The sequence below is a fragment of the Symphalangus syndactylus genome, chromosome 3 (genome assembly GCF_028878055.3).
Source record: "Symphalangus syndactylus isolate Jambi chromosome 3, NHGRI_mSymSyn1-v2.1_pri, whole genome shotgun sequence".
Classification (NCBI taxonomy): Eukaryota; Metazoa; Chordata; class Mammalia; order Primates; family Hylobatidae; genus Symphalangus; species Symphalangus syndactylus.
In genome coordinates, this window is record NC_072425.2 from 15,425,358 (window position 1) to 15,445,662 (window position 20,305).

The following is a 20,305-nucleotide window of genomic DNA, read 5'->3' on the forward strand; positions in this document are numbered from 1 at the left end:
TTCAAGACATTGCTAAGAATGCTTCCAGTACTTTTTAAATTTTATTTTATTATTTATTTATTTATTTATTTATTTATTTATTTATTTATTTTGAGATGGAGTCTCGCTCTGTCGCCCAGGCTGGAGTGCAGTGGTGCAATCTTGGCTCACTGCAACCTCCACCGACCTGGTTCAAGCAATTCTTCTGCGTCAGCTTCCCAAGTAGCTGGGACTACAGGCATGCGCCACCATGCCCAGCTAATTTTTGTATTTTTAGTAGAGATGGAGTCTCACCATGTTGACGATCTCTTGATCTCATGATCCGCCCACCTCAGCCTCCCAAAGTGCTGGGATTACAGGCATGAGCCACCACATCCGGCTGCTTCCAGTATTTTAATGTTAAATGAGATGTTGACTCTTGGCCTGAGATAGATGTTCTTTATCATTGAATTATTCAAGATAAGCTAGATTGTGCTTCAGTAACAAATAACGTCAAAACCTCATGGCTTGAGAGAAGTTTATTTCTTGCTCATACCAAGTCGCCTGTGGCTCCAGGCAGACAGCTGTGATGTGGTCGGCATGGTACTTCTGCATAGCAGGTGGCCTCATGCTTGCTGAGGCACGGGAAGTAGAGTTGGAGACTCTCATACCGGCAATTCAATGCTTCTACTTAGAAGTGGCATGTGTTACTTCCACTCACATTTTATTGGATAAAGCAAGTCACACGGCCCTGCCTAACCCCCAGGGAAGTGTGGGCCCAGCCTGGAAGGAGGAATGGAAATGTTGGCGAACACACAGATGTCACCACAGTCATGGGAATCTTACACTTGGGACCCCTGAAAGACCCTAAAAGTCAACTCCAGGAGTCATTAGGCCTTGGCAGTCTGATTGGTAGCAGCAGAGGCTAAAGATGAGGTGAAGTTGTGCATTCACAGGCACTGGGGGCTTCTGTTGCCGTTGGAGTCTAGCTGTGCAGTTGTTTCCCTCTTTAATTCTGGGGCAGGGGAGGGGTGGTCTCTGAATCTCATAATGAATTTTCCTCTTTCCTGAACTCATTTGAGTAGATTTCTCTTACTTGTGACCCAAAGAGTCTCAATCAGAGTAATTTGCGGGTATTTTATTAAGGACTTGTATCATGTTCCTAAACAAGACTGGTCTGTAGTTTTGTGTTATCTGCCAACCTTTTAGGGTTATACTACATTCTGTTGCTGTTGTTGTTGTTGTTGTTATTGTTGTTTGAGACAGAGTCTTGCTTTGTTGCCCAGGCTGGAGTGCAGTGGTGATCTCTCAGCTCACTGCAACATCCACCTCCTGGGTTCGAGTGCCTCCGCCTCCCGAGTAGCTGGGACTACAGGCGTGCACCACCACACCTGGCTAATTTTTGTATTTTTTTTGTAGAGATGGGGTTTCTCCAAGTTGCCCAGGCTGGTCTCAAACTCCTGACCTCCGGTGATCCACACGCCTCAGCCTCCCAAAGTGCTGAGATTGCAGGCGTGAGCCACCAACACCCAGCCACTACATTTTTAAGATAGTTGAGGAGGTTTTCCATCTTTCTTGTGTCCCAAAACAGAATATTTGAAATAACTTACTAGTAAAAGTGTCAGGACCCAACACTTCTCTAGGAAGTCTAGAAAGTAGCTCTTTCTCTACCTTTTCTTTTCTTTTTCTTTTTCAAAAATTTATTTAATTATTTTATTTTGAGATAGAGTCTTGCTCTGTTACCCAGGCCATCCAGACTGGAGTGCAGTGGTGCAATCTCAGCTCACTGCAGCCTCGACTTCCCAGGCTCAAGCAATTCTCCCACCTCAGCTTCCAGAGTAGCTGGGATTATAGGTGTGTGCCATCACACCTGGCTAATTTTGTTCGTTTTTTGTAGAAATGGGATTTCACTATGTTGCCCAGGTTGGTCTCGAACTCCTGGACTCAAGGGATCCTCCCACTTTGGCCTCTCAAAATATGGGGATTATAGGAATGAGCCACCAAGCCCAGCCCTACCTTTCCAATTTATCCTGCAGTAATAGGCTTTTTTGGTTTCCTCCTACTTGTGGAATCAGTTTTGGTTATATGTATTTTCTTATTAAAATATCTACTTGTTCATATTTCCACATTTATTATTATAACTTTGCTTATTATAACTTAATTTTTAGAATTTCCTTTTTTGCCTTTATTTTTGTGCATTTGTTTCTCTCTGCTTATTTTCTTTGGTTCTGCTAGAAGTTTACCTAATTTATTAGACTTTCAAAACACCAAGTCATATAATTATTTTTATTTCTGACTTTTTTCTCTTTTCTAATATATTAGATTCTTCTTTCTATCTTTATTGATTCCTTCTTTCTCCTTTCCTTAACTTTATTTTGTTCTTTTTTGTAATTTCTCCACTTGAATCTTAATTTATTGACTTTCATAATTTCTTATTTAAGAAGTTCATATGAATTTCCTCCTTGTAACATTTTAGCCATTTTCCCATATGTTTGGATATGTGGTATTTGCAGTGTAACAGTTTGTCATGTAGGTTTTATTTAAAGTTATTTGTGAAAGTGGTTTTTAATTTTCAAATGGTTGGCTTTTTAATTTAAGCTTTTGTTAATAATTTCTAGCTTAATTGCACTGTGGTTAAAGAATGAAGCTCTCACTGTATCTGCTTTGGGGGTTCTATTGAGTTTTTCTTTGTGGCCTAATATATCAATTTTTATAAATGTTTGATGGGCTCTGGCAAAGAAATGAGTACCTTTTATTTGTAGGGTACTAAGTTCAATTATTAAATCAATCTTACTCATTATATTATTCCGATCCTATGTAAATTGTGGGGGAGGTACTATTTAAATATGTAAAAGAGACTGGGTGCGGTGACTCACGCCTATAATCCCAGCACTTTGGGAGGCTGAGGTGGGCAGATCATATGAAGAAGCCAGGAGTTCGAGACCAGCCTGGCCAATGTGGCGAAACCCATCTCCACCAAAAATACAAAAACTAGCCGGGCGTAGCGGTACACGCCTGTAGTCCCAGCTACTCAGGAGACTGAAGCAGAAGAATCCCTTGAACCCAGGAGGCAGAGGTTGCAGTGAGCTGAGATCACGCCACTGCATTCCAGCCTGGGCGACGGAGTGAGACTCTGTCTCAAAAAAAAGACTAAATATGTCAAAGACGGACGTGTTAAAGACTCCTCGCACCACGGTTTTTTCTTTGACCTTGTATATGTGTCTAAGATATCACTCTCCCTGGTTGAAGCCAGTGCTGTGTAGGACATAAAGTATCATGACAATCAGATATTTCTTGTGGCTTGTCCCCTCTATCAATACAAAGGACGTCGTGTCCCATCTCATGATTTTTGCCTGTGATTCTTTATCTGATATAAATATTATTACCTTTGCTTTTATTAAACTTGAATTTGCCTCACATACCTTTGTCCAGTCTTTTGTATTTTTGTATTTTTATCTAAACTCTTTATGTCTTTTGGTTTTCTGGTTTTTTTTGTTTTTTTTTTTTTGAGACAATCTCGGCCTGTCGCCCAGGCTGGAGTGCGGTGGTGTGATCTCGGCTCACTGCAACCTCCGCCTCCCAGGTTCAAGCAATTCTCTGCCTCAGCCTCCCAAGTAGCTGGGATTACAGGTGCCCATCACCATGCCCGGCTAGTTTTTGTATTTTTAGTAGAGATGGGGTTTCACCATCCTGGCCAGGCTGGTCTTGAACTCCTGACCTTGTGATCCACCCGCCTCGGCCTCCCAAAGTGCTGGGATTGTAGGCGTGAGCCACAGCACCCGGCCTGATTTTATTTCTTGTAATAATCAAATAGTTAGAATTTCATCTAAGTTTTTGTTTTATCCAATCTGAGAGTCTTGGATATTTTCCTAGGAAAACGTAATGCATTTACATTCATTATTAACATTGACATGCTGGATCTTATGATTCTGCGTCTCTTTATAGTGGCTTCCTTTTGTTTTCTGCATTTTGTTCTGCAGTTTTTTGCTTTAGTCTTCCCCCAGATGTTTTGCTGTTGTTGTTATTGTTGTTCTTGTTGTTGAGAGGGAGCCTCACTCTGTCACCCAGGCTGGAGTGCAGTGGCCTGATCTCAGCTCACTGCAACCTCCACCTCTCAGGTTCAAGCAATTCTCCTGCCTCAGCCTCCCAAGTAGCTTGGACTACAGGCACATGCCACCACCCCCAGCTAATTTTGGTATTTTTAAAAGATGGGGTTTTATCATGTTGGCCAGGCTGTTCTTGAACTCCTGAATTCAAGTGATCCGCCGGCCTCGGCCTCCCAAAGTGCTGGGATCACAGGCGTGAGCTACCGTGCCCGGCCCCCCTAGCCTTTTGTTAGCAGATATCTCCTTTCTAATTTCACTAGAAGTCATCTTTACATTGTAGAAAGTCTCTCTTTGTCGCTGCCTGGTCATCTGACCAGAGCTGGAAACAGCACCTGCGGAGCTGCTCTTCATTAAGGTGGTGAACTGGTCCTGCCACTTTTTGGTCTATGTTTATGTGATTTAAAGCCTTAGATCCAGATGGTTAAATCATGATTTTCACATTATATGATTTTATACTTAAGAAAATTTTTGACATTTTATGCAGTCTGGAAACAATATTTACAGTCATTAATTAGACTTGTTGCTTTTTAACTGGTTCCAGTGCTTTCCACCTCGCCCCCCAATTCTGGACAATATTCTCAAATAAGTTTTCCACGTCTAAGCTTTCTAAGCCACAGGGTTATCATTCTTCAATTCCCAGCTGAAGGAGATGTCCCTTTCTGTAATAAGTGCATTTTCCTCAAAATTCACAAACATGACTCCCTGATCAGTTAGCAAGTAATATGACACAATTTAAACTACCCTGGCTTTTGTTCTATTCTAAATACAGATGCACCTCGTCTTTTTGTTGTTGCTGTTGTTGTCATTCTTTGGGACAGTCTCGCTCTGTCACCCAGGCTGGAGCACAGTGGTGCGATCTCAGCTCACTGCAACCTCCGCCTCCCAGGTTCAAGCAATTCTCCTGCCTCAGCCATCGAAGTAGCGCACACCATCATGCCCAGCCAATTTTAAAAATTATTTTTGTAGAGATGGTCTCGCTATGTTGCCTAGGCTGGTCTTGAACTCCTATGCTCATGCAATCCTCCCACCTTGGCCTCCTGAGTAGCTGAGATCACAGGTGTGCGCCACCATGCCTAGCTAATTGGTATTATGGGGTCTTGTTATGTTGCCCAGGCTGGTCCTGACCTCCTGGGATCAAGTGATGCTCCTGCCTAGACCTCCCAAAATGCTGAGATTACAGGCATGAGCCACTACACACGACCCCAAGATCTTTTGTAGTCCTCTTACATCTTGCAATTTTTCCCCCAAGTGTCTGCATTCCATGCTAGACTGAAACCTCCATGAAGGCAGGGTCTGTTTATCATAGTTATTTCCAATGCCTGGCACACACTAGGTGCCCAGTAATTATTTGCTAAATGAACTGGCGACTGTTTACAGCCCTTGTGGTACGTATAGGGCTCAGATATGTTGTATTCAAGACTTTATTCTCCTCTGCCCACATTTCACTACACATTTTTGAAGCTTTCCTGATCACATGATTACTTTCATCTTTGTTTGGAGGCATGTTAAGAAGAGTTTAATTCAATATATTACTTTTGTTTGTTTGTTTGTTTGTTTTTTGAGACAGAGTTGTGCTCTGTCACCCAGGCTGGAATGCAGTGGCACGATCTCAGCTCACTGCAAACTCTGCCTCCCGGGTTCAACCGATTCTCCTGCCTCAGCCTCCTGAGTAGCTGGGATTACAGGCATGCACCACCACATCCGGCTAATTTTTGTCTTTTTAGTAGAGATGGGGTTTCGCCATGTTGGCCAGGCTGGTCTCAAACTCCTGCCTCCCAAAGTGCTGAGATTACAGGTGTGAGCCACCGTGCGCGTTATCAGAAGCACCTAGTCCTGTTGTGCTTCACAGATGCTGCATTTTTTACAAATTGCAGGTTTGTGGCAACCCTGAATCAAGCAGGTCGATCAGCACCATCTTTCCAGCAGCAGGTGCTCACTTCATGTCTCTGTGTCACATCTTGATAATTCTCACGTTTCAAACTTCATTGTTATTATCATATCTGTTACGGTGATCTTTGCTGTTACTATTGTAATTGTTTTGGGGTGCCGCAAACCATGTCCTCTCTCCAGGCCTCACTATTCCCTGAAACAAAACAACATTGAAATTAGACCAGTTCATAACCCTACAATGGCCTCTTAAGCGTTTGAGTGAGAGGAAGAGTCGAATATTTCTCACTTTAAATCCAAAGCCAGAAATGATTCAGCTTAATGAAGAAAGCATGTTGGGCCAGCATGGTGGCTCATGCCTGTAATCCTAGCACTTTGGGAGGCTGAGGTGGACAGATCACTTGAGGTCAGAAGTTCAAGACCAGCCTGGCCAACATGGTGAAACCCCGTCTCTACTAAAAAGTCAAAAATTAGCCGGGTGTAGGGGTGCACACCTGTAATCCCAGCTACTCAGGAGGCTGAGGCAGGAGAATTGATTGAACCCAGAAGGTGGAGGTTGCAGAGATATGTCATTCCACTCACGCCTGGGTGACAGAGTGAGACTCTGTTTAAAAAAAAAAAAAAAATACTGCCCATTGAACAATCCACTTGGTCACCCAAGATCTCTGATGGAGATGTTCAAGCAGATTAATGTTATTTTCGTGTCTTATAACACAACATCCATTCTGCAGCCCATGGATCAAGGAGGAATTTTAACTTTCAAGTCTTATTATTTAAGAAACCCATTTCATAAGGCCATGGCTGCCCTCGCCAGTGATTTCTCTGATGGATCTGCGTAAATCCATTTGAAAAACTTCTGGAAAGGATTTACCATTCTGGATATCATTAAGAACATTTGTGATTCATGGAAGAAGGTCAAATATCAACATTAACAGGAATTTGGAAGAAGTTGATTCCAGTCCTCATGGATGACTGAAAGCTTCAAGATTTCAGTGGAGGAAGTAACTGCGGATGTGGTAGAAATAGCAAGAGAACTAGAATTAGAAGTGGAACCTGAAGATGGGACTGATTTGCTACAATCTCATGATCACGCTTTAATGGATGAGGGGTTGTTTCTTACGGATGAGCAAAGAAAGTGGTTTCTTGAGATGGAACCTACACCTGGTTAAGATACTGTGAACATGGTTCAAATGACAGCAAAGGATTTGGAATATTCCATAAACTTAGTTGATAAAACAGTGGCAAGTTTTGAGAGGACTGACTCCAATTTGTTTTTTTTGTTTTTTGTTTTTTATTTTTAAGATGGACTCTTGCTCTGTTGCCCAGGCTGGAGTGCAGTGGCACGATCTCGACTCACTGCAACCTCTGCCTCCCGGGTTCAAGCAATTCTCCTACCTCAGCCTCCTGAGTAGCTGGGACTACAGGCACATGCCACCACGCCTGGCTAATTTTTGTATTTTTAGTAGAGACAGGGTTTCTCCATGTTGGCCAGGCTGGTCTCAAACTCCTGACCTTGTAATCTGCCCACCTCGGCCTCTCAAAGTGTTGGGATTACAGGCGTGAGCCACTGTGCCTGGCTGACTCCAATTCTGAAAGACTTTCTACCTTGGGTCACGTGCTATCAAACATCATGGCAGAGAAATCTTTTGTGAAAAAAAGAGTCCATCAATGTGGCAAACTTCACTGCTGTGTTATTTTTAAGAAATTGCCACAACCATCTCAACCTTCGGCGACCACCACACTGATCAGTTCGCAGCCATCAACACCAAGACAAGACGTTCCATCAGCAAAAATATTATGACTCAGTGAAGGCTCAGATGATGGTTGGCATTTTTGTAGCAATAAAGTATCTTTTTCTTTTTTATTTTTATTTTTATTTTTTGAGACAGAGTCTTGCTTTGTCGCCCAGGCTGGAGTGCAGTGGCACAATCTCAGCTCACTGCAAGCTCCGCCTCCTGGGTTCACGCCATTCTCCTGCCTCAGCCTCCCAAGTTGCTAGGATTACAGGCGCCCGCCACCTCGCCCGGCTAATTTTTTGTATTTTTAGTAGAGGCGGAGTTTCACCGTGTTAGCCAGGATGGTCTCGATCTCCTGACCTTGCGATCCACCCACCTGGGCCTCCCAAAATGCTGGGATTACAGGCGTGAGCCACCGCACCCAGCCGCAATAAAGTATTTTTAAAATAAAGATATGTAATTTTTTGGCCAGGCGCAGTGGCTCACGCCTGTAATCCCAGCACTTTGGGAGGCCGAGGCGGGCGGATCAAGGTCAGGAGATCGAGACCATCCTGGCTAACACGGTGAAACCCCGTCTCTACTAAAAAATACAAAAAAAAAATTAGCCGGGCGTGGTGGCGGGTGCCTGTAGTCCCAGCTACTAGGGAGGCTGAGGCAGGAGAATGGCGTGAACCCAGGAGGTGGAGCTTGCAGTGAGCCAAGATTGCACCACTGCACTCCAGCCTGGGCGACAGAGCGAGACTCCTTCTCAAAAAAAAAAAAAAAAAAAAAAAGATATGTACTTTTTTAAAGACATAATGCTACTGTGCACATAATAGCCTCTAGTATATTTTACATATAACTTTTTCTTTTTTGAGACAGAGTCTTGCTCTGTTGCCCAGGCTGGAGTGCAATGGCATGATCTCAGCCCACTGCAAGCTCCGCCTTCCAGACTCAACCAATTCTCCTGCCTCAGCCTCCCGAGTAGCTGGGATTACAGGCACCCACCACCACACCGCGCTAATTTTTGTATTTTTAGTAGAGTCAGGGTTTCACCATATTGGCCAGGCTGGTCTCGAACTCCTGACCTCAAGTGGTCCGCCTGCCTTGGCCTCCCAAAGTTCTGGGATTACAGGTGTGAGCCACCATGCCTGGCCTGTACATATTACTTTTATATGCACTGGGAATGCAAAAATTCATATGACTCACTTTATTGTAATATTTGCTTTACTGCCATGGTCTGGAACCGAAGCCACCATATTTCTGAGGCATGCCTGTAACTCACTATCCTTCCTGGAGGCATTTACAGCATTTTCTTTGTTTGCATAATTCACGTTGTCCCAATAGACTTCTCTATTTATTTTGCCCAGAATGCAGTGAACTTTCCGATCGGCATATTCAGATCTTTTGGTTTTGAGGCATCAGAGAGTTTTCATTTGTCTATTCTAAATTATCTCATATTCTGGCTTTCTCTTCAAGAAGCCCAGTTCTGTGTCTGCTGCCTCCTCATTCTGTCATCTTCATCCTAATCACCTTCTCTCTTGCTTCGTTTTCATCTCTTGATCTCTGTCTTGATGCTTTTTAGACACTGTCTCAAGTCTAGCGTCAGCATCACTGATTTGTTTTCTGCATTACAATCTCTGATTTTACTCCCTTCAGTGTGGATTTTAGTTCTGCTACTTTCTTTTTTTTTTTTTTTTCTTTTGAGACAGAGTCTCACTCTGTCTCGCTCTGTCACTCAAGCTGGAGTGCAGTGGCCCAATCTTGGCTCACTGCAAGCTCCGTCTCCCAGGTTCACACCATTCTCCTGCCTCAGCCATCTGAGTAGCTGGGACTACAGGTGCCTGCCACCACGCCCGGCTAATTTTTTTGTATTTTTAGTAGAGATGGGTTTTCACCATGTTAGCCAGGATGGTCTCGATCTCCTGACCTTGTGATCCGCCTGCCTTGGCCTCCCAAACTGCTGGGATTACAGGCGTGAGCCACCGCACCCGGCCTTCTTTCTTTTTTTGGTGGCGGGGTGGCGAGTGGGGGGGGGCAGTCTCTCTCTATTCCCCAGGTTGGAGTGCAGCGGTGTGATCTCAGTTTACTGAAACCTCCACCTCCCAGGTTCAAGCGATTCTCCTGCCTCAGCATCCCAAGTAGCTGGGATTACAGGTGCGTGTCACCATGCCTGGCTAATTTTTGTATTTTTAGTAGAGACCAGGTTTCACCATATTGGCCAGGCTGGTCTCAAACTCCTGACCTCAAGAGATCCACCCGTCTAAGCCTCCCAAAGTGTTAGGATTACAGGCATGAGCCACCACGCCTGGCCAGTTCTGCTGCTGTCTTTCTTTCTTTCCTTGCAATCCTTCCTAACCCCATCGGTATGAGGTTCTTGGGCTGCTGCAACAAATTACTACATCCGTGAGGCTTACAACAACAGAAATTTATTCTCTCACAGTATTTATTGCACGCCAGAAGTCTGAAATCAAGGTACCGGCAGGGATGGTTCCTTCTGGGGGCTCTGAGAGTGAATCCATTCCTTGCTTCCCTCCTGGCTTCCACTAGCCGCCAGCAGTCCTTGGCTTTGCTTGGCTTAGCTGGGTGACTGTAGTCCCTGTCTCTATCTTCATTTCTCCTCTTCTGTCTGTGACCTTTCTTCTTAAAAGGATGCTAAGTCATTGGATTGAGGGCCCACCCACTTAATCCAGGATGATCTCAGCTTGAGATCCTTAACCTAATGGTACCTGCAAAGACCCCTTTTCCAAATAAGCTCACATTCACAGGTACCAGGAGTTCGGACTTGGACATGTCTCTTCGGGGACCACACTTCAGACCGTGGCACTACTCACATCCTTTTTCATAGTTTTGTGCTGCCTCTTAACATCTGTCTGGGCTGAGTTTATGGTTTCCTGCTCTTGATTTGCAGAGGTTAAGTCTTTCCACCAAAGTTTCCACACAGTTTCCTTTACTCTTTTTCTTTTTTGGAGGCAGAGTCTCACTCTGTCACCCAGGCTGGAGTGCAGTGCTGTCATCACGGCTCACTGCAACCGTGACCTCCTGGGCTCAAGTGATCCTCCTGCCTCAGCCTCCCAAGCAGTTGCGATTGTAGGTGTGTGCCACCGCGCCTAGCCACACACATTTGTTGAGCACCTGCTTTGCTCCAGGTTCTGGGAAAGAAACAGATCTGCTGGGATTCCTGTCCTGATCATGCGTGGCTTCCGTGTCCTGGCTTTAGAGCATCGTCTCCACTTGTCATCACTGCTTGTGTGGTTTTTTTTAAAATATAACCCTGCTAGTCACCTGCTAGACTGGCAGCTCCACAAGAGCAGGGACAACGTCTGTGTACTCAGTGGCTGCCCCAGCTGAGACCAGGCAGCACTGCCTGGAGAAGAGGTCATAGAAGCCGGGCTTCAAAGGGTGGTTAGGAGTTCGGTGAAGATAAGGCAGGGTGGGGGCAGGAAAGAGGGGCAGCTTCTCTCTCTCTGGAGCCTCCTCAGCCCAAGCCTGACATTCTCCATTGACTTTGTTCTCACCATGGCTGCTGCTGCTACATCTACATGGAGAAAGTTCTCTCTAGATCTCTCTCTCTCTCTCTTTTTTTTTTTTTTTTCTGTTGAGACAGGGTCTCACTCTGTCGCCCAGGCTGGAGTTCAATGGCATGATCTCAGCTCACTGCAACCTCCGCCTCCCGGGTTCAAGCCATCCTTCTGGCTCAACCTTCTGAGTAGCTGGGCCTACAGGCACACACCACCATGCCCAGCTTTTTTTTTTTTTTTTGGATTTTGTATTTTTTAGTAGAGACAGGGTTTCACCATGCTATCCAGGCTGGTCTTGAACTCCTGACCTCAAGTGATCCACCTGCCTCGGCCTCCTAAAGTGATAGGATTGCAGGTGTGAGCCACCTTGCCTGGCCTCTCTGGATCTCTTTAGAGGCTTGACAGCTCCAGGGGCGGGAAGGTGCTCCGAGGAGAATGAGGTCTGCAGTGCCTAGCCAGGCGAGCAGACGGATGTTTCCTAATGGGAAGGACAGCCAGGCCATCTGGGCCTAAAAGCCAAGCTCTGAGAGCAGACAGTCCCCTGCACTCCTCCAGGTGCCTTTTCTTGGGCTTGCCTCTTTTTCTTTACTTTTTTTTTTTTTTGACAAGATTTTGCTCTGTCGCCCAGGCTGGAGCGCAGCAGTGCAATCACAGCTCATTGCAGCCTTGAACTCCTGGGCTCAAGTGGTCCTCCCGCCTCAGCCTCCTGAGTAGCTGGGATTACAAGCCTGAGCCACTGTGCCCAGCTGATGTCTGGGTTTTCTTGTTTGTTTGTTATTGTTTTTGTTTTTTGGTAGAGATGGGATTTGGCTGTGTTACCCGGGCTGGTCTCAAACTCCTGGCCTCAAGCAATCCTCCCGCTTCAGCCTCTCAAAGTGTTGGGATTACAGGTGTGAGCCACCGTGCCAGGCCATCTTTATCTTTTTTAAGCAGACATAAGTGGTGCCCGTCCCACCATGGCAGCCTCTGGGTTGCCATTACTTTTCCAACAGTCACGTTCATGGCTGGGGCTCCTGGATGGGAACCAAAAGCCATTTGCTTTGGAGGCAAAGTTTGAGTCAGGCCCAGCTGGGTCTTCCCATCTTTTATTTGCCCAATCCTATTAATAATTAATGGTACCGTAATGAGAATTGCTTTTAATAGAATCTGCTGCCATCACTGCATTCTGTTCCTCGCCAAGGGCTTCCCCCAAAAGGATTCACGCTCACACGGCTGCGTTTCCTGCCATGGGCACCAGGAAGCCAGGAGCTTCCCCGTCGATGTCCTTCACAGCCCCCTCTGCGCCCCTGGGCCCGAGACCCCACTCCCCCATGACCTGGAGGCCCCTCTCACTCTTCTACCACATCCTACCCACCTCCTTGGAGCCCCACTCCCGGTCCCCTGGAGGTTCCCACAGTAGAGTGAGGCTGCCCCAGCTGGCCCGGCCACACATGTGCTGTCATGCCTCGTCTGTCACCTGGACAAACTGGTCCCGCTGGTCAGGGACCAGGCAGGCAGGAAGCTGCTGTGTGTGCAGACCCGCACCCTGCAGGCAGGGGCCGACATTCCAGACCAAAAAAAAAAAAAAAATCACCTATGCAGGGCAAGGGCCAGGGGGAGGGTAGAGAGGAAAGGGCCTGGCTAGGCCACGGTTTCGGGTACCTTGGGAGAATGTCATCCCTGCCCCCAGCCTCAGTTTCTGCATCCACAGAAGAGGGGTGAAGATGGTCCCTACCCCTCCAGAATGTTCTCTTTTTTTTTTTTTTTTTTTTGAGACAGAGTTTCACTCTTTTTGCCCAGGCTGGAGTGCAATGGTACGATTTCGGCTCACTGCAACCTCGGCCTCCCAGGTTCAAGCGATTGTCCTGCCTCAGCCTCCGGAATAGCTGAGATTACAGATGCCCACCACCACACCCGGCTAATTTTGTATTTTTACAAACAGGGCTTCACTATGTTGGCCAGGCTAGTCTCAAACTCCTGACCTCAGGTTATCCACCTGCCTCGGCCTCCCAAAGTGCTGGGATTACAGGCATGAGCTACCGTAACTGGCCCCCTCCAGAATGTTCTGAGGAGAAGGGGAGCCAGTGTTGGGGAGGCCGAGAACCCAGGGAAGTTCCTTAATATTCACTCCAAGAAAATATCTGTGCTATGGCCAGGGTTTTAGCTATTAATGATTCTATCAATAAATATAATGTATTGGCAGTGTTTGTGATATCACAACTTGGAAACCACCTCTGTGTTCCACATGAGTGGACGGGCTGAACTAAGTCTTCAGCATTGCACAGAGGGGTGCTCAGCCACCACTAGAAAGGAGGCTGGAAGCCAGCTCCCCAGACCACACTGGGCCTCAGAGCTCCTGGAGATCCTGGGGAAGTATGGAGGCTGCAGTCTGGGACAGGGCTGTGATTCTGCACGCGTGCACACACACACACACAAACATGCGTGCACGCCCACACACGCACACACACACACATACATGCACACATACACACGCATACACGCAGGCACACATGCACACACATACACGCATACACACATACACGCACGCACACACACGTACACACACACGCACACACACATACATGCATACACATGCACACACATGCACACGCGCACACACATGCACACACACGCGCACACACACACGTGCACGCACACACATGCACACGTCTAACCGGCAGCCAATTTGGGGAGCATTCTGAGGAACAAGAGGGTCGAGGGTTTGGGGTGACATAGACGTTCACGTTCTGCTGGTGAATGGAAGAATCAGGTTACAAAACAAAGTATGTATGGGGGGACCTGTGCTCTAGGGTCCCCTCCTGTGCTCTAAGTACAGCGAGTGAGCGCCACACATTCGTTAAAAAGTCTAGAGGCAGCCTGGTGAGATGGCTCCCCCTGTAATCCCAGCACTTTGGGAGGCCAAGGTGGGCGGATCAGCTGAGGTCAGGAGTTTGAGACCAGCCTGGGCAACACGGTGAAACCCCATCTCTACTAAAAATCCAAAAATTAGCTGGGCGTGGCAGCGTGCGCCTGTAATCCCAGCTACTTGGGAGGCTGAGGCAGGAGAATTGCTTGAACCTGGGAGGTGGAGGTTGCAGTGAGCTGAGATCACACTACTGCACTCCGGCCTGGGCAACAGAGCAAGACTCTGTCTCAAAAAAAAATAATAATAAAAAATAAAAATCTAGGGGCTAGAAGCTCAAATGCTCAACGTGGTGATAGATGGGTGATGAATTATAGATCATTTAAAATTTTCTCTTTGGTTTATCTTAATTTCAAAATTATCCACAATTAACATGTATTACTTTTGTAAATGGAGAAAAAAATTTTTTTTTTTTTTAAGAACAAATGTTGTCTTCCTTTCCCTACAACACAATCAGGGTAATATTCAGCTTGAAAAGGCAGGGGAATTCTGACAGATAAGGAGCAGGGTGGATTCTGGCTTTGCTCCAGAGCCTGTGTGGAGGGCTGTGGGCTAGATGGGGCGGCCATGGGGCTGGGGCGGCCTCCTGCAGCCCTGGTGTGCCTGATGCCAAGCTGAGCCCTCTGGACCTGGCATGGTCCCACCCAGACCCCCACACCCCACAGATCCCTAAGAGGGGGAGCATCACCAGAAGGACTGGGATTAGTGCCACTTTGCGGCTGAAGGAACTAGAAGCTCTGGGAGGTGAGTGGCCTGCCCAGGCGGCCCGCCCCCAGTGGGGGAGGGGTGGCGGTGGAGGAGCAGGGGTGGAGGTGAGGGGCCTACTGGCGGGGGTGTCTGTATCAGCCACAAGGAAACCCCTTTCTCTTTGAGGGACTTTTGTTTGGCCACCAGTCCAAGTGGCCTCTCCAGAAAATCCAGAAAGACAGGTGATAAAGAACTTTGAAAATTAGCTGGAGTGGCCAGGCACAGTGGCTCAAGCCTGTAATCCTAGCACTTTGGGAGGCCATGGCGGGTGGATCACGAGGTCAGGAGTTCGAGACCAGCCTGGCCAACATGGTGAAACCCCATGTCTACTAAAAATACAAAGAATTAGCTGGGTGTGGTGGCAGGAGCCTGTAATCCCAGCTACTCGGGAGGCTAAGGCAGGAGAATCGCTTGAACCCAAGAGGTGGAGGTTGCAGTGAGCCAAGATCATGCCATTGCACTCCAGCCTCAGTGACAGAGCAAGACCCCGTCTTGAAAAAAAAAAAAAGAAAATTAGTTGGAGTGTTTACGTCCTGGGGAAGATAATGGGGAGCCATGGAGTGTTCTGTGACGGTGAAATGATTCCAGCTGTGGAATCGCTGCTTGGAGCAGTGAGCTCCCAGACACAGGTCAGGAGGTGATTACAACGGGCCAGACTGGGCTGGATAATACAAAGTGACAATGATAGCTAACATTTATTGAACTCCTGCGATGCCCAAAGGTGCGACAAAGGTTTTTCACTCGGTCCTCACCCCAGCCTCAGGACGCTGCTGCTGTTGTTCTCCCCATTTTGCAGATGTGAGAACCGAGGCTCAGCTGGGATGTGGATGCCAGTCTGTGTGATGTCAGGGCAGGTGTTCTTACCACGACGCTACGCTGCGGAGAAAGGTGGGTAGGGAGGTGAGGGCACCCGGGGAGGCATGGCCGAGGCACAGGGGCGGGATGAGGGGACTAGGCCATCCTTCCACACTGGAGACCCACCTCCCAACCAGGCCTTGGGCCAAGCTAGAGGATTAGAGACAAACTAGACACGGACCCCTCCTGGACAGTCTCATGGGGGTGACAGACACGTAGCAAGAGCCTGGTGACAGAGCCTTGGGACTTACGGGAGAATCTGGGAGGGGTGGGGGCAGCTCTCTGGAGGAGGGGAAGCCCAGGCTGAGTCCTAAAGAATGAACAGCTGATCCAGTGACAACGGGGAGCATTTCAGGCAGCAGGGACAGCATGTGCAAGGGCCCAGAGGCCTGGAAACTCACTTCATTTGGCTGGAGCAGAGGTAGGGGTGGAAAGGTGTGAGCCTGCAGGAGTGGGCAGGAACCGCGCCCCTGCAGCCTTCAGAGTTGAGGGATAGAGCTGACTCTGTAAGGGGGTCTTAGGCCCCTGCAGGGCCGTGAGCTGGGAGAGACACTTCATCACACCCACAACCCCTGTGTGGGGTGCGGCCATCAGGAGCCATGCTGCAGCCCGAGCCTGGGAACAGTCTGGAGCAGCACTCCAGGCCAGGGAGGGAAGAGCAGCAGGGGGTCCTGCGCTGGGAGAAGTGGGCAGATGTACCCTTTCTTGTGGAGGACGAGTGGCTGCAGGGTGTGGGAGGGGAGAGAGGTAGAGGAAGCAGGATGGCTGTGGCCACCCATGGGCGATAATTCCCAGGATGGAGGGTGGAGCTCAGGGGCACACTGGCTTTGTGGGGATGTTTGTGGGCAGTGCTGGGGGGCCGGTTTAGAAAACCAGCCCAAGGGCTGGGCTCAGTGGCTCACACTTGTAATCTCAGCACTTTGGGAGCTTGAGGCAGGTGGATCACTTGAGGTCAGAAGTTCGAGACAAGCCTGACCAACATGGTGAAACCCTGTCTCTACTAAAAATACAAAAATTAGCTGGGTGTGGTGGTGCGTGCCTGTAATCCCAGCTACTCGGGAGGTTGAGGCAGAAGAATCGCTTGAACCCAGGAGACGGAGGGTGCAGTGAGCTGAGATCATGCCACTGCACTCCAGCCTGGGTGACAAAGCGAGACTCTGTCTCAAAAAAAAGGAAAGAAAACCAGCCCAAGGACCCCCACTCTGCAGGTGCCCTGGATGGACCACGCCCAGCCTCGGCCCTCTCACCTGGAGGCTTGGCGCTCCCACCTGGGTCCTGCCACGGTGTCTGCAACCTGGTCCCCCCCCCACCCAAGGGCTCTGGCTGGAATCCCAGATGGGTGGAGGCTGCTGGAGCTGCACCACGAGGCAGCGGTGTTGACAGTACATCCTGGAATCCTCCTTCCAGCCCCGAGAAGCAGCACAGGGGCCGTTTTCAGAGGGGGAAACAGGCCTGGTGTCATGTGCCCAAGGACACACAGCTGCAGGGTGTGGGATCCATCTGAAAGGTTCAGAGACTGTTCCCAGGGCTGCGTCACTGGTCCAGGCTGGGGAGGAGGGTGGTGGCGGGGTCCTTCCTGATTTCTGCTCTCAGGGAACCAGCTCTCCCCTGCCTGCCTCTGTTCGGAGACGTCAAGCCTGGGGACATGGCCTCCTGGGGGTGGTGCCAGTGGGGAGACGGAGGGGGAAGGGCCCCCCAGGGGGTGGGGGCACAAACCAAACTGTGGCATTCACAGGCAGTGCTGCCCTGCTCGCTGGGGAAGGGCCACACGCAGACAGCCTGCCTGCCCTTCACAGTGGCACATGGGCACACACTGGGCCCGGACTCGGGCACACGCAGCAGACATGGCCAACAACCGCAGCACTGCACACTGGGTCCCACTCAGCCAGGAGCCAGGACCGGGGTGCGCACAGACCTTTGTGGCTGAGACCTTTAGGCTGAGTGGGCTTGGGTCTCTGTCTCCTAATTCCACTCCCATTACCCGGTTTGCTCCTCATTGAATGTTACGCAGTAGGTGCTATTGGCATCCCATTTTACAGACGAGGATGCTGAGGCCCAGAGAGGATGACATGAGCAGTGCTTGGAGTGTGCTGGGCACAGGGCCTGCCTACCCAGTAGATGTCCGGGAAAGACCAGCTACTCTCTTGCAAAGTGTTCTCATGCTCAATTGGTGAGAGGTGTCTTCACCATCCCCATGGGAGTGAGCGGGAAACTGAGGCTCTCCTGGGGCGGGGACTGGGGCGTGGTCACACAGTCAGGCAGCAAGGCCCCTGCTCCTGCCCCCATCCACCTCCCACTCTGCCCAGACAGAAGGGAGGGCCAGGAGGCTGGAGGCAGGAAGCCCTTTTCTCAGGGCCAGCAGGGAAGAAGAGAGAGGGCTATGCGGTCAGAAGCTCTGGTCACCTGAAGTGGTGCCACTTGACCCTCCCTGCTTGGGAAGGTGGCCCTGGCTGGCAGATCTGGCCAGTTCCCCTACACACCCTGATGCCTGGGAAGGTGCGAGCCGCAGATGAACTCCACTTCATACCTTATCTTTTTTCTTTTTCTTTCTTTTTTTTTTTTTTTTTTTTTGAGATGGAGTCTTGCTCTGTTGCCCAGGATGGAGTGCAGAGGCATGATCTTGGCTCACTGCAACCTCTGCCTCCTGGGTTCAAGCAATTCTCCTGCCTCACCCTCCCAAGTAGCTGGGACTACAGGCACACGTGACCATGCCCAGCTAATTTTTTGTATTTTAGTAGAGACGGGATTTCACTGTGTTGCCCAGGCTGGTCTTGAACTCCTAAGCTCAGGCAATCTGCCCACCTCGGCCTCACAAAGTGCTGGGATTACAGGCGTGAGCCACCGCACCTGGCTCCACTTCAAACCTTATCATACCCACTCATGGTCCTCTGGAAGCTGGATTTGGAGGTTCTAGAACAATGCCACCCAAAGTGGAGTATGCAGAGGAGCCTCAGCACCCCAGCCTCCCAGGTCCAGCAGCCTCCACTGCAGATAGGACCTCCTAGCAGCCAAACCAAAATCAGTTCATAAAATCCGTTTGGGAAATTGTGCAAACTCCTTTCCTAGGCTGGAGACCAACTGTCCACATCTGCAAATGCTCTGAGAAGCCCTGCAGGAAAGAACACTTTTGTTTAATCCTGCCTTTCCCGCAATGTATTTAATCATGAACTTCCATTTTTGCCGTGAAATATGTATTAGCATCTGTGGTGGATTAAACATGGCTACAAATTCCTCGATACCCCCATCATTAAGAGGTAGGGTCTATGCCCCTTGCCTTCAATCTGAGTAGGCTACATGACCGCTTTGATCAGTGGAGGATTGTGGAAGTGACACAGGACAGAGGCCTCCTGCCTCTTGGAGCCCTGAGCTGTAACATAAGAAATCTGGGATACACTAGGAGAGAATATGAGCACCACGATGAGGCTGTTTTGGGCACCCAGCCCAGTGGAGCCTTTGGATGACTCCAGCTCCTGCCATTCTCTGACTGCACCCGCAGGAGACAGTCCAAGCATGAACCGCCTTGCTGAGCCCAGTCAACCCCAGAATCATAAGAGAGTCCAATACGTGATTATTTCGGGCCACTGTGTTGGGGGTGGCTTGTCACATGGCAGCAGATAACTGCCGTTTGGGGTGTGCCTGCAGCACCCTTCTGCCTCCCTTTCCACTTGGGAAGGGAAGATCATAGAAAGTCTCCACTTTGAAGCCCTTTTCTAACAACCATCAAGACAGCTACCACCTGGGATCTGCCTGGGTTCACACTTACCAGCTGTATGCATTCAGACAGTGCCAGGCACAGTGCCAGCTACTTGGGAGGCTGAGGCGGAAGGATGGCTTCAGCCCAGAGGTTTGAGGCTTCAGTGAGCTATGACCACACCACGGCACTCCAACCTGGGCAACAGAGCGAGAAAGAATTCAGATAGGTAGCTAGTTCTTTGGGTTTTAGTTTCCTAGTCTGTAAAATGGGAAGAATAATAGTAACTACTGCATAAGGTTGTTGTGCAGATTCAATAACAGGATAAAGCATACAGCAGGTGCGGAGTAGATGGCAGCCAATATTAGCTGCTCTATGCCTCCAGCAGCACATGGCCTAGTGCACGGAGTGGGTCGTTTGCACCTCAGCTCCCCCAGGACCCGGCACACACCCCCTCGAGAGTGGGTCTCCTGTAGCTTCCCGCTCACTGCACCCAAGCACAGCGTTTGTGACATTGCTGGTGCTCAAGAGAGGTTTGGTGGAAAATAAAACATTCAGAGAATTCTGAACTGTTCCACTTGGAAGCCTTCTCAGAAATTAAAAAAACTGAGCCCCTGTATTTATGTATTTATTTTGAGACAGAGTTTCACTCTTGTTGCCCAGACTGGAGTGCAATGGCACGATCTCATCTCATCGAAACCCCTGCCTCCCCGGTTCAAGTGATTCTCCTGCCTCAGCCTCCCAAGTAGCTGGGATTAAAGGTGTCCACCACCACGCCAGGCTAATTTTTGTATTTTTAGTAAAGACGGGGTTTCTCCATGTTGGTCAGGCTGGTCTCGAACTCCTGACCTCAGGTGGTCTACCCGCCTTGGCCTCCCAAAGTGCTGAGATTATAGGCGTTAGCCACTGTACCTGGCCAGCCT

At 48.9% G+C, this 20,305-nt stretch overlaps 1 long non-coding RNA gene across 1 annotated transcript; it reads right to left on the reverse strand.

Annotated features, from left to right (window-relative positions):
* Window positions 1-15,512: 15,512 nt before the first annotated feature.
* On the reverse strand, window positions 15,513-19,573 carry LOC134736164 (uncharacterized). The gene is made up of 2 exons (XR_010119962.1): window positions 19,455-19,573; window positions 15,513-15,712 (listed from the first exon to the last, which is right to left on the reverse strand). It is a non-coding gene; the product is annotated as an uncharacterized lncRNA (long non-coding RNA).
* Between the last annotated feature and the right edge of the window lie 732 nt (window positions 19,574-20,305).